Raw genomic sequence first — 15,377 nt, 5'->3', positions numbered from 1 at the left:
GTTCGGTCACTCGTTATGGTCCGCGAATCAGTAGCCAGCGCAAGAGGTTAAATTCCCTAGCAGAATCACCAGATAACTAGAATTGCATATAAATGAACTTACCTAACCCAACCTAAACTAAACGTAATTTATCAATTGCAAGATATATTAACCTCTTGCGTTGAAATGACTCGGTTCGGTCACTCATTATGGTCCGCAAACCAGTTGCCAGCGCAAAAAGTTAAATTCCGTAGCAGAATCACCAGATAACTAGAATTGCATACAATTGAACTTACCTAACTCTAAACTATATAAACCTAAACTAAACGTAACCTGTCTAATGTCCACGGTCTTTCTTCTTTTCAATAAATTCAATTCAATTCCAGTCGACTGGCAGCTCTTTCGCGGAGATCGTTTGCCAGTGGTCTCGCGAGCAGAGAGGTTATGTCTGCCAATTCCGACAGATTTCCAACGACGCTGTCTCGATGAGTCTGCGAATCACGTCGAAGCAACGTGATTCGCAGACTCTGAGGCGACGTTAGGTGAAACAACATCTGAATGGAAGAAGGGGGAAAGAGGGAGGGCACGGCTGAGAAGCGGGTTTGCCACACCGTCTGGCAGCATGGTTATCATATTTCACCGGGCAGCGGTCGACGTAAATCCGCGCAATTTAAATTTTAAAGTACAAAACGGTTGCCGTGTTTTACTTCGCCCCGACCAGAGCACAGGCGAGCTATCTGGTCCGAAAAGCCGGAAAAAATTATTTCAACGTTACTCGCGCTTGCTCAATATCATAACCTGTATGTATGTACGTTATGAGACCGCTGAATTTGTCTCGACGTTACGAAGTTGTAAATGCGTGTTTTAACGTTCAAAGAATCGAGGTGACCCGGACTTTTCGTTGAAAAGAAGTTTTACATGTATTATATGTATTGAGAAGTTGAAAAGATTTTTTTCTTCTTTGATAAATGGAAAAACTCGTGGGAAATCGGCTCTTGAGTACTTGAGTACTTGAACATCGAGAAGATTCTTTTTAGAGACACAAATTACGTTGAGACGACTGGAATTGTTATTTCAATGCAAAGTATATATAGATTTCTTCGATCTTTTTAATGTCTTTTGATTCTCGATTCAGTTCAATGATTGACGAGTGTATAGATGAACAATGATAGATGAACAGGATAGTTTATATCGTTTCTCCGGCATTCGACAATTTTGACAATGACAAAATCTGTTGTAAATTTCCCCTTGAGAAATATAAAAATTACTAATAAAAAAACGAACGCACGATGAATTCACCAGGGTGCAAAGCGTGTCGTAAAAAATGTCTTGGCTCTCGAGTTTAATGATTCACGACTTTGAATGAAACAATGATTGAAACGATTTGCGATCGACCGCTGCGACATATGTATGTACATATGTACACCTTCGAGTCCTCCTGCCTCGTCTCGGTCACTCACTGCTAAAGAAGCAAGAGATAAAATCACCTCACCGAATAGAGGCAAGCGAGACGAAGAGCGAGGGAGAAAAGAAGAGAAAGAAGGGAAAGCGAAAGGAAGATAGAAAAGACAGAGAAAAACGAAAAGAAGGAGGATAAAGAAGAGATGGCAGAATCGAAGAAGGAGGTGGTTTACGTTCGAAACGCAAACGGAAAGAGCGAGAAGATAAGGGCGGAGAGGAGAGTGGAGAGACGGTTAGATCTGGGACGACAAGTGCTACTTCGCACGTAGATTCCAGCCGAGAATCTCCTTAGCGATTCGAGGAGGTTCGGGTACGGGCACGGTGGTCGTGCTTCCGCTTTGCATCGGCCGTTTTCACCGGCCTTGCCTCGCCGATTTGCATCGTTTCCACCGACGGTGAGACAGGGAAAACTCGGCCGAATCGCGGCTCGATTCCACGAGGAATCGGAGTTTCTCCCCTCCACTTTCCCTTCGCCAACAAATGGTTTCTTTTCTTTTCAGATTTACGAGACCGCACACCGTACATACCAAGCGACTCGTGCGCCATCTTGGCGAGTCGTGCAACTCGAGACTCCATTCTCGCGTTGGACAGTGACCAAGATCAACAGGAAGGCCGTGGCGGACTCGTTCGAACGCGGAAACAAAGGGTGATCTGTCGTTACCGTTCGAAGCGAACTTCGAGTTTGCAGTCGCAACGTGCGCTTCGTTTGTCTCGCACGCTTGGAAAGATTAAGGACGTTTAATCCTTTCGATAGGGTCTCGTCATCGACCACGGACAATTTAATCGCGAGTACGTTACCAGCGACGCCAGCGCCACCAAATAAGGAACATAACCTTGATTAGTTAAATTTTGTCGTGCAACGTAACGAATTTGGCGGGAAGAGATCGTACTTTGACACGTTTTATAGTAGTAACGATTCGTAAAGTTGTTGAATAATATAATTTTGTACGAAATATTTCGTAAAACGGAGCTAGACAATAGTGAACCTACGTCGTGAATTTTGCAATTTATTCATAGTAAACCACTATAAACAATATGAATTCCAAACTGACATGTCCTAAACCACTATAAACAATATGAATTCCAAACTGACATGTCCGACGTACGAAGGAAAACCTTTTTATACCCGTTTGATGGTTTTCCTTGTAGATTCGATACCTAACCTAACGTAAACCACTTTATAGATTCGACATCTAACCTAACTTGGACCACCTGTGACCATGTTACTTTTATCAACTGCTCCCATCGTATAATTTTAATAATTGTATTGTACCAAATCAAACATCTGAGATCTCGTAATCAAGGAGATAACAATTATGCTCAGCTCAGTCTAATTGTAAGTTATGAATTGATATGAATTCTTTATGGATGACTATAGTCAGTATACTATGTAGTATAGTATCTATATAGTATAGTAGAGTATGGTATAATATGTATAGAGTATAGTATAGTATGATATAGTATGTATAGAGTATAGTATGTATTTAGTACAGTACAGTATGGTATAGTATGTATATAGTATTGTACAGTATGGTATAGTATGTATATAGTACAGTACAGTATGGTATATTATGTATATAGTACAGTACAGTATGGTATATTATGTATATAGTATAGTACGGTATAGTGTGTATATAGTATAGTACAGTATGGTATAGTATGTATATAGTATAGTACAGTATGGTATAGTATGTAATATAGTATAGTACGTCGTTAATATCAAAAGGATTAATACTAAATGTCTTGTCAAGCGACATAAAAATTCAGTTTAAAAATTCTGCATTCTTTCGTTCGTCTGACTCTTGTTAAAAAGAGAAACAAAGAAACAAAGAAATCTAATTTTTCTCTAAAAAGTTGTTTCGTTCATTTAACCTCGTCATACTCATAGTCACGTGAACAGTTAATTAAGTAAGTCCTGCAAGAAAGCTATTTCCATTCGTAAAGTTGTTACAAAAATAATTATTTGTTGAACATTTTCTTCTAAAGTGTGAAAAACTTAATTTTCCTGTATGTCATTTTCTTCATTCACCAAAGATAAAGCGCAATCAAGTTGAATTTCTTTGTTACGACCAAAGTTAAAATTTTGTTCCCGAAGAGGTTAAATTGACGATCACATTTTGCAAAGTGACCCGATTAACGACAGTTTAGTGTTAATCTTCGCGATTTCTCCTGGAAACCGGCGAGTCGGAAACTCGCCAGAGAAACTCCGCTCCGGGCACGTCGATACGATCTCGGATGATTTTCTGCGATTTCAGGATGTTCCCAGTTGAAAACCGTTTCCTTGCCGTGATTTAACGAACGGTTCACCGCATTCGGCCGGAAGTGCAGTCCATACGTGCAGGTTGCGAAATGTACACGGGTGCACGTGACCTCCGTCGCGCCCCCCGCGCTAAATCTTCCTTCTCCTCGCTGGATTTCTCTCCCTATTCGTTGAATTAACATCGATACTCGATACTGTGCCACGTTCGTCGTCCCTTTTTTTTATACTTCCCTCTTTGCTTTCGCAACACATTGTTGACCGGCAATTTGACGCAGAAGCTATCCCACTTCACTGGCTATTATTATTTTGTAATTGATAAACTTCAATGTACTTTGTTCGTACAGAATTTAATACCTTATATTATACTTTAAAGTATAATATATACTTATACTTTATATTAGTAATTAGTAATTATACTAAATACTTTATATTAGTAATTAGTATTATATATTAGTATATTATACTTTATTTGTTTATTATACTTTGAATTTATATACATTTATATACATTTGAATTTGTACTTTATTTGTACGGGAACTTTAAACGAAACTTTGTGCATCTCTTGTACATATTGTATTTTAGTAATTTCTTTTCGCGTGATAAATTGTACAGCAATCGTCTGCGTGCAATGGCATACAACAGGTTTTGCAAATACATTTGCTTTCGCTGCGATTTCCTCTTGAACAGTATAATCTAAACACGTTTTGTTTTTTTTTTTTTTTTTATACCAGTGACTATTTTTTTCTAAATTTCTCTGGTCTTTTAGTTGCCCTGAAACTCGACGCCGCGACTGAAATTCTCCTAACACTGAGATCGCGACGAAAACCTAAATGTCAGTAAAGGTAATTTTTCTATAATAAAGTAAACACGTCAGTAAAAGTAATTTTTTTTTATAATAAAGTAAACACGTCAGTAAAAGTATAATTTTTTCATAATAAAGTAAACACGGTCGAACACAATACTGTAAAAATTAAAACAGCCAATTGCAAGTGCAAACGCGTGAACGCGGTCAGCAATGCGTCAAAGCGGGATGCTTTTCGATAACCAAAGTCTGCACGTTCGATTACGTGCGTGGCGCTCGCATCCGTCTTATCCGCGGGAAGAATCATAAATAAATGGAAAGGCCGAGAAAGGGGGAGCTTAAAGCAAGCGATAGCTGCCTCGAAAGAGGATCAAAGAGGTTGCCTCGCAGACGTGGCTCGAGGAACGTGTGTACGACACGTGTGCCAGCGGCTCAGGTAAACCGAGCGAGAGGAAGGAAAAGCTGTTAACTCGCTCGCGACGAAAAGGGATCTCTCGCCGACGATATGAAGATACATGGATGTATACCTTTTGCGCAAGAATGGCTCATGGACCGCCACCAAACTTATCACCGAATAAAACAGGGACGCTGGATTGTCCCGGAGGCATTCGATATCGAGGCCAGCCCCCGCTCTTAGTTCGCGATGCAACTTACGCGCTACGAATCCACTAACTCAGATGAAAAAGTTTTTCACCCTCTTGCGGATCAAGAATTCACTTTTTCGAATGACCTGCGAGCGAGGCAGAAGTGAACACGCTTTGTTATTTCTATGAACTGAACCACGTTGAAAAGGAGCTTTTTTTTTTTTTCTTTCTTTGAAAAATCAAATTCTGCGCGAGAGACATTCATTTCCGATTTTTGGAATCGTCAAACGTTTACGATTGATGTTGTTAATTCGTTTTTCGTGGGCGATTCAAAAGTGAAGTAATAGATTTTATTATTTCTACAAAGACCATTGAGAGAGCCCCGTTTTCAAAAATTAAATCTCGCGAGGGATATTTTGCCCGATCCTTCGTACCATGAACATTTTGCGGATGTTGTATTAATCATTATTGTATCAATTATTGTATTAATCATTCGGTTGCAACAATCGCTTCTACAGATAATTGTTGCATGACTTGGCTAAAAAGTAATTGCATGTGTTTTTCTAATAGATGGACACAACAAATGTGACCAACTTCATTTTAAATCGCAAACACATTCTGTAGTTTGATATCTGACCGTTCAAGCTTGTATTTTATATTCACTTCGCGTAATATTATGCTATTCTTTTATTCGAATGTTATTGCATACATTTTTTTTTTTTTATTTGAATGTTACATATTTTACATATTTTGTTATTATTTTGTTAATGTTACATATTTTGCATTTTTTTTTTATTTGAATGTTACATATTTTGTTATTACATATATGTTTTTTTTATTTGAATGTTACATACATATTTTTTTTATTTGGAAGCGATAACTTTGCTCGAGGGGAACGAATTTGTAAAAAAAGAGCTTAGATTCGCAGAAGGGTGAATTTGACCTGCGTCAAAGGGCGAATTCGATTTGCAAGAAGGCGAACCCGATCTGGGTTAATTCACGATGCAAAAAGCTGAATATGATCTGCGAAAGGGTTAATCTGAAGGGCAAAACAGGCTGCAGCCACGCCTGTTCTCCTCACATTCGCGTCGATCGATCAAACTAATCGTCGAGTCCCGATATTTTACAAGCCGAGGGGGAAAACTTATCGCGCGAACGGAAAAAAAGACCGATCTTTGTCTCTGGAAAATTACACGTTGAATGCCATTACCAATATTAGTAAAAACTAATATAATTCGAGTAAATGTTGAGAGTTCTCTCTATAGGATCGTATGTAAAGAAATGCGATCCTCAATTTCAATATAGTAGAAAACATTGTAAAATATATATAATATAAAAATATAATATATTATAAAAGATAATATAAAAATATTGTAAAATATATATATATATATATGATACAAAAATATTGTATATTGTGAAGAAATGCAACCCTCAATTTCACTGCTACTGTTGTAAAAATATTGTAAAAAAACATTGTAAAATATATATAATATAAAAATATTTAAATAATATACAAAATATAATATAAAAATATTGTAAAAAAAAATTGTAAAATATAATATAATATGATATAAAATATAATATAAAAGTATTTTTATTGTAAAGAAATGCAACCTCAATTTCACTATTATTGTCGTAAAAATGTTGTAAAAAAAATTATAAAATATATATATGATACAAAAATATTGTATATTGTGAAGAAATGTGACCCTCAATTTCACTACTACTGTCGTAAAAATATTGTAAAAAAAATTGTAAAATATATATAATATAAAAATATAATATAATATAATATAAAAATATTTAAATAATATAAAAATATAATATAAAAATATTTAAATAATATAAAAATATAATATAAAAATATTTAAATAATATAAAAATATAATATAAAAATATTTAAATAATATAAAAATATAATATAAAAATATTTAAATAATATAAAAATATAATATAAAAATATTTAAATAATATAAAAATATAATATAAAAATATTTTTATTGTAAAGAAATGCAGCCTCAATTTCACTATCACTGTCGTAAAAATATTGCAAAAAAAATTATAAAATACATATACAATATAAAAATATTGTAATATAAAAAAAATAAGTGAAAATTGGCGAAGAAACTCATTTCAGCGCCGTGGGGATCACCGGTGACCATTAAACATGGTCATACACCTCAGCTTATCAGTTGCAGACAATACCTACTGCATAATAACAAATTCACGTTGTCCCAGACATACAAGACCAGTGTTAGTGTCATCGGTTTCCGGTTGGTAAAACTGCGCCTTGTTTTCAAGGAAATTGACGTTCAACGAAGATAACCGACGACAAAACTCGCGGGGCGTTTGACCGAGGAAGCAGGCAGCCATCGACGTTCGTCTGCGTTCGCTCGTTTATGTCGTCCTTTCTCCCCGAGCCTGGTTGCTCCTTATCGCGGCGGCAATTTTTTTGAATGTATCGCCGCGCGTCAGCCGGGGAACGATTCTTTCGTTCGACGTGCTTTTTCCACGCTTGCAGCCTGGGGGGAGAAATTTATCGTCCGGGCCGAGAAAGGAGGGCCCCGCCCCCCCGATATATATATACATCGCAACCGGAAGTTGTAGCCTCGAGCCGAACGACGCTCGACAGATCTACGCCACTGTCTACGAGACTGTATCGTGACAAGACGCTCTGTGGAAAAATGTCCGCTCGAACGGTCATTGGTCCTCCTTCTGGTAAATTCTTTTCTCTTCGCACGGACGTTATAAAAAAAAAAAATCGTGGAATAATAATAATTTTCTTGATTAATGTTTTTGCATGCAAATAACGATGGCCAGCTTTAAGAAAGAAAATTTATTGCCAAGTTTTCTTGCAATGTCGCAAAACAATTCCGTTCTTTGCCAAAGAGAATCAACAACAGATCGAACAAAAGAAGCTAACATTCCAATCCTACACCAAGATCTACTAGCTTCAACAACCAAAGCGGAAAGAGAAGAATGGAACAGAATTTGGACTACGACTAAATAGAACTAAAATACACGACATAGCACACCAAAAGTTTCTACCAAAAAATACCAAGCAATAATATAAGCAGAAAAGAAAGGATAGCTATGACTAGACTTTAAAATCGGACGCTCCAAGATCACGCACGAATACCTGCTAAGCAAAACAGAACTACCTTTCTGCAACATCCAACACCTGCTGTATGAATGCAGAAAATACCGAAACATGGGAAGTAAATACGGATTAAACCAAAATACCGCTCCAAACTGCCAGAAACAACAAAAAAACGTTATCAACTACGTAAGTAATAATTTAAAGAAATTATTATAAAATAGAGAAATTTAAAAAGATAATGATTAAATTAAATGTTATATATATATATATATATATATATATATATATATATATATAAATAATAATTTAAAGAAATTATTATAAAATAAAAGAATTTAAAAAGATAATAATTACATTAAATAATATACAAAATATATATCCATATACATATATTTTTAAATAACAATTTAAAAAATTTATTATAAAATAAAAGAATTTAAAAAGACAATAATTAAATTAAATTATATACAAAATATATATCCATATACATATATCTTTAAATAATAATTTAAAAAGAATAATAATTTAAAGAAATTATTATAATTTAAATTATTAAATTATATATTATATTAATTATAAAATTAAAGAATTTAAAAAGGATAATAATTATATTAAATTATATATTATATTAATTATAAAATAAAAGAATTTAAAAAGGATAATAATTATATTAAATAATATATAAAATATATATCTATATACATATATTTTTAAATAACAATTTAAAAAATTTATTATAAAATAAAAAAATTTAAAAAGATAATGATTAAATTAAATAATATACAAAATATATATCCATATACATATATTTTTAAATAATAATTTAAAGAAATTATTATAAAATAAAAGAATTTAAAAAGGATGATAATTATATTGAATAATATATAAAATATATATCTATATACATATATTTTTAAATAGCAATTTAAAAAATTTATTATAAAATAAAAAAATTTAAAAAGATAATGATTAAATTAAATAATATATAAAATATATATCCATATATATATATATATATTTATATATATACATATATATATTTTTTTTTATTGTATCATGTGGCTTGTAAAAAAAACAAAGAAGAATGATCTTTAAAATGACACCGATGCCAAGAAATTTAAATTCTAATTTAAATCCCTATCTTTACTAGACCGATATGTGACCTACTAAAATACACGTGTATTCTCTTCCGTCTATCGATACACGAGTAGACGACACAGTCCTATCTTTTTGTCACCCGACTATAGTTCGCGCCTCGAGCGTGAATCCAATTTCTCTGAATCGTCGCGCCGAGCCGGCAACGCTAATTACCGGCAAATGAATTAATTAGCGGAGCAAGGTCGATTCGTTGCCTCGTCCCCAGCATAAGCCAAACTCGGCTCGGTTGAGACGCTCGGTCGAAACGCCAGCGCGGAGCGGAGTGGGGGGAGAACGCGCGGCGAGTCGGCTCGAACGTGCCAAGAGTGGGGGGGAAACGCAGTGGCGGCGGGTGCCGTTAATTCGCGACAATGCGTTGTTCCCGTTCGAAACAAAGGATATTCGATTCCGGCCGCCGGATGAAAATTAATTGGCTGCCGCGTTGTCACGCGGATAAACCAGCCACGGGGTCCAGCTAACGCCGGTTTCCACGAAAACCAGCAAGCACTTTTTTCCCCCCATTTGTCCCTTTCCCATTGTCTTCGAAATCCGCCGAGAAGAGTTTTCCCCCCCATTGATCGGGCTCGGATCGAGAGCAACTATTATTTCGTTGAATCGCGCGTCACTGTCCCTCCTCCTCTCTCTCTCTCTCTCTCTCTCTATACTTTTTTTCTCTCCACTCGTTTTCTCTGTATTCTCGATGCGCGTTTAATTGGAATCCGTCCTCGACGAACGCGTCGCGTCGGATTCGTAAACATTGTGGACAAACAACGGGGGACCGACTTTACAAACGGCGAATTTTTTCAAATCCAAATCCGAGCCGGAGGGGGGGAGCTTTTTTTCGACCGCGTGGTCCGCCTGGTGTGTCGGACAAAAGGAGCTGGCGAGAATGGCGATCGGTCGGCGTTTAACGGGTTTGGAGAAAGAATCGCGAAGACCAGAAAGTGGGGAAGAGGGAGCAGCTCGAGGGAGAAAAGGGGATTCTTCTTCTTCTTCTTCTTCTTCTTTTTCTTCTTGTGCCTGCTCCGGAATGGACTCTCGACGGTTTCCATCCACGTCGGGAGAAAAGCTCCTTGCTCGCTCTTTTTTTTTTTCCCCCTCGCCGACACTCCGAGGGTATTCTCGAAGAGATCCTTTGTCCCAGTCGATTCGTCGACGTATTTACGATCCTCCTCTCTCTCTCTCTCTTTCTCTCTCTCTCTCTCTCTCTCGCCCCAGACGCTTTCGTTTCGCATTTTTCTGCCAGTTGCTACGATTTTCCCTACGTTCGGCGAAAACTGTACACCCGGCATGTTGTCCTTTCGTCCGAATGCCAGAACGGGGGGAGGAGAAACACGAATAAACACTGAAACAATCTCGTTTATTAATCGCGTGAATGTCTAGTTTGGGGCTCGAACGTTTCTCGATTGGCCAAAGCATCGAAAACAACAGGATTCTCTCTCGTTATTTCGGTCCTCGCCCTCTCCTCCAGCCCCGATCGATTAATTATTCGATTCGCTCGAGCAAAAATCGTTCCAGTTTGTATTCGTAACAAATTTATTCGTGTTCATTTTCGCCCGGTGTGTCTCGCGTGTTTGTATTTCATTCGTCAACGTTCCCCTCTTTTTCTTCTTTTCTTTTCTTTTTTTTTATTTTTTCTCGAACGCTTTGAATCAAATAAAATTAGATTCGACGCACCGTAGAGGAGTGTCAAAGCGTGAAAAGTGGGCTGTAAAGTCACTAATGATTCTGACCGTCGCGTTATACAGGGTGTCCCGATAACAAGTGGAAAGAGGGTGGTACTGTATGAAGAAAAAGTCGAAAACAAAGAACGGAATTTTTTTTTATATGGGGGTTTAGAGTACGCATCGACTACGAGGTCTTTAGCGACGTATTGGAATTATTTCTTTATAACTGGTCTAGTAGTTGGGTCTTCTCGTGTATCGATAGACAGAAGAGAATACACGTGTATTTTAGTAGGTCACATACTGGCCAAGATCTCCATAGAGATTTAAATTATAATTTAAATTTTTTGGCATCATTTTAAAGTACATTTTTTTTTCTTTTTTTACAGGCCACACGATACAATAAAAAAAAATATATATATGTATATATATATGGATATATATTTTATATATTATTTAATTTAATCATTATCTTTTTAAATTTTATTTCATAATTTTTTAAAATTATTATTTAAAAATATATACATGGATATATATTTTATATATTATTTAATTTAATCACATTATCTTTTTAAATTTTATTTCATAATTTTTTAAAATTATTATTTAAAAATATATATACATGGATATATATTTTATATGTTATTCAATTTAATCATTATCTTTTTAAATCCTTTTATTTTATAATAATTTTTTTAAATCATTATTTAAAAAAATATATTTATGGATATATATTTTGTATATTATTTAATTTAATTATTATCTTTTTTAAATTCTTTTACTTTATAATAATTTCTTTAAATTATTATTTAAAAATAATATATATGGATATATTTTATATATTATTTAATTTAATCATTATCTTTTTAAATTTTATTTCATAATTTTTTAAAATTATTATTTAAAAATATATATACATGGATATATATTTTATATATTATTTAATTTAATCATTATCTTTTTAAATTTTATTTCATAATTTTTAAAAATTATTATTTAAAAATATATATACATGGATATATATTTTATATGTTATTCAATTTAATCATTATCTTTTTAAATTCTTTTATTTTATAATAATTTTTTTAAATCATTATTTAAAAAAATACATTTATGGATATATATTTTGTATATTATTTAATTTAATTATTATCTTTTTAAATTCTTTTATTTTATAATAATTTCTTTAAATTATTATTTAAAAATAATATATACAGATATATATTTTATATATTATTTAATTTAATCATTATCTTTTTAAATTCTTTTATTTTATAATAATTTCTTTAAATTATTATTTAAAAAATATATATATGGATATATTTTTTATTTATATCATTATACATATATAAAAATTCCGAAATAAATGGAAACTTGGAGAAAAATATATTCTTTCCAGTTATACATTGGCCATATCATGTCAGATGAAAAATACTTTTTGCAGTATCACAATTCGAGAAGATATTTAGATGGCCTCACTCAAATGGGTCACCCTGTATATATATATATATATACATGAACAGTGTATGACACAAAATTCGAACCATTTTCTACTTCTCAAACAATAAAAGTATACGTGTTATAAAAATATATTGGCTCTTCAAGGTGACAGCTGCAGTAAGATACAAAAATCAAGATCGTGCATGCAAAACTGAACACTGAATAAATACACTCTAAGTTAACGTTGCAATTTCAACAAGTATGTGATGCTTACCTCGGAAAGGAATCCGGAAGAAAATCGCAAGTACAACACTTGGAACGGGTTCGATCCGATTCTCGGCGAGTGGTCGAGGAAATAGAGCACACCTTGGTCGTTTATTCCAGTTTTATTATAAAATATAATAATACAATAACATTTATCGCCATATCGAATATTCACGTACTTGTACGTATAATATGTATAGTATGTACAACGAGTAAATTGCTACGCGATTCGTCGCATTTATCGCCGAGTAATCGTTCCGGCGGTTTGCCTTCTCGGAGGTAAATGTATCGTTTAGGGGACGCCTAATCGTACGGTTGGCCGCACTGACTGGCAACTTTCGTGTGTTGCACGATGGGAAAGAAATGTTTAACCTTTGGCGATCGTAGAAACATAGGAATTCCACGTCGTGCTCGATTTAAGGAACCTTCGCGAAATTGCCCTTGACCTTGAATTCCAACGTCAAAAAATATATATATATATTTTTTTTTATTTACATCGCTATTCGCACTCCACTCGTTAGGTAGATCAGAAGGTCAAAACTCGTCCGGAGGAAAAATGGCAAGAACGTTTGACGAATACAACCGATTAGCTAACGTCAGCTGAAACTGCGGACCGTAAAGAGAGACTCTCCACAAGTCGCCTCTGGTAACTGCACTCGCTGTCAACGAATCTCAATTTAATTTTCGCCAATCTTAAATGAACTTTCTCGCCCATTTTTCAAAAGATTAGGCTACACAATCGATGGCCGAGTCCTTCCTCGATCGAGTAGAATACAAATGTAAAAAAAAAAAAAAAAAAAAAAGTTTGACCTTGAAACTCGTGGAATTCATCCGTGAAACATTTCTTCCCATCCTGTATATATACGTTGTTCTGGAAAAACAATGTTCAACTCGTCGTTGGAACAGAACGTGGTGAACCGCCGAGTTTTCACGAGAAGCGGGCGAGGAGCGAGTCCGTGTTTCCTGAAAAAAAGTATGTCGCTGAATTTCACGCGTCGATGACGTGGCTTTCTCTCTATATCTGCGGTCGCGCTATCGTTATTTACACGCGTGCCTTTTTCCTTCATCTTTTACCTCCGCCAATCTTTTCCGATTATTTTCGCGAAACGTTCTGCGCTGATTTGAACGAGGGGTTTGCGCTCTTTGAACTTTCTCGAAAGTGTCGGAAAAGGTATCGCGAGGCACCTCGTTCTCGCTGTCGCAGGATTAACTGCAAGCGCAGATACCTGCAAACGACGCCAGTTCTCCAAACCAAACTGGAAACGCTTATGCAAACTCGCCACTTTTACGACCACCGTAAGAAGATATAGAATTTAAATACAAGAGTTGTCTCTTCGTCTCCCTTGGACGTTCAACGCGGCTCTGTATATTTTTGCATACCTACTGCGGCTGTATATTCTGTCTATGTTTGCATAATTTCCTCCTAAGTTCATCGGCGAAATCTACGAAACGCAACGACACGATTGATAGTATAAATATAGCAATATAAATTTAAAACGTTGATTCGTTTAAATTGTATATATAATCACAAAATTAATATATATATTAACTATACAATATTAATTAATATTATATATTAACTATATATATATTAATATATTAATATATTAATTAATAATTAATATGTTAATATATAATATATCAATATATATAGTTAATTATTAATATATATAATATATATTGTATATATTAATATCATATATTAACTACGTAATTAATAGTATATATTAACTATATATATTAATGTATATTAACTATATAATATTAATTAATATTATATTAATATATATATATATATTAATATAATACTAATGTATATATATTATATTAGAATATATATATACAATTAATATTATATTAATATATATATAATAACAAGAAAATATATGAAATGAATGTATGAAATATATATATAATTTAAGCGAATCAGTGTTTTAAAAGACTAAAAGAAAATACACGGAATGAATGTCTGAAAAAAATATACGATTATCACTTGAAGAAAAGAAAAGAAATTTGACGTTCAAACATCTTCTATTCATATATATTTCAATTTTAATTAATAGCATTTATAGCAATTTAAGTCGAATCAGTGTTCTATACTTGTGTGTGAGACGTTGCTGAAATTCCAAACCGACATATCAAGCGCTTTCTCAGTTGTGACAATTTCTCTAAAGTGCAGTTACAAATCCAAATGCACGAATCATCCCTTGCTCAAACGTAATTATACAAATTTTGACTAATAATTTGCGCTTGCCATCCCGTAGATGACAGATGGGTTAAAAGCGCCCATTCGAACATTTTGTATTAAAATAATATTAAAACTTAGAATAATTATATTTATTATTTCTGAATTATTTCTTTCTTTCTTATTTCATTTTCGTGAACATTTTCTCATAGCTCAATTTCTCCATCAATTGAAATTAATATAACATGACCTCCTAAAATAATTAAATAATATTTAATTATAGAGAAATTCCTTTATTAAATACATTTACTTTAATTACTTCAAGATTTTATATTACATTAAGTCATTTATGTTTTTTATTTAGCCCACTCAACTGTTCAGAAAAAGAAAAACTTTTCCACTCTCTTAGGCGACTCAGCTTCATTGTGAACTCCAAGCGAAAACACGAAACGCTGCTTTCATCGTCTTTTCGGAATTGCTCGAGCTACAAACAAAAAA

General features: G+C 34.0%; 1 long non-coding RNA gene across 1 annotated transcript in view; it reads right to left on the bottom strand.

The window, feature by feature from the left end:
- Positions 1 to 12,800: 12,800 nt before the first annotated feature.
- Positions 12,801 to 15,377, bottom strand: part of LOC122534375 — a 14,901-nt gene continuing 12,324 nt past the window's right edge. The window contains exon 2 of the long non-coding RNA XR_006307867.1: positions 12,801 to 13,657. This is a non-coding gene — a long non-coding RNA (uncharacterized LOC122534375). The remainder of the gene's footprint in view (positions 13,658 to 15,377) is intronic.

The sequence above is a fragment of the Frieseomelitta varia genome, unplaced genomic scaffold (assembly GCF_011392965.1).
Source record: "Frieseomelitta varia isolate USP_RPSP 00005682 unplaced genomic scaffold, Fvar_1.2 scaffold_589, whole genome shotgun sequence".
Classification (NCBI taxonomy): Eukaryota; Metazoa; Arthropoda; class Insecta; order Hymenoptera; family Apidae; genus Frieseomelitta; species Frieseomelitta varia.
Note: the sequence above shows the minus strand (reverse complement) of the source record. Positions and strands in the feature narration are given on the sequence as shown.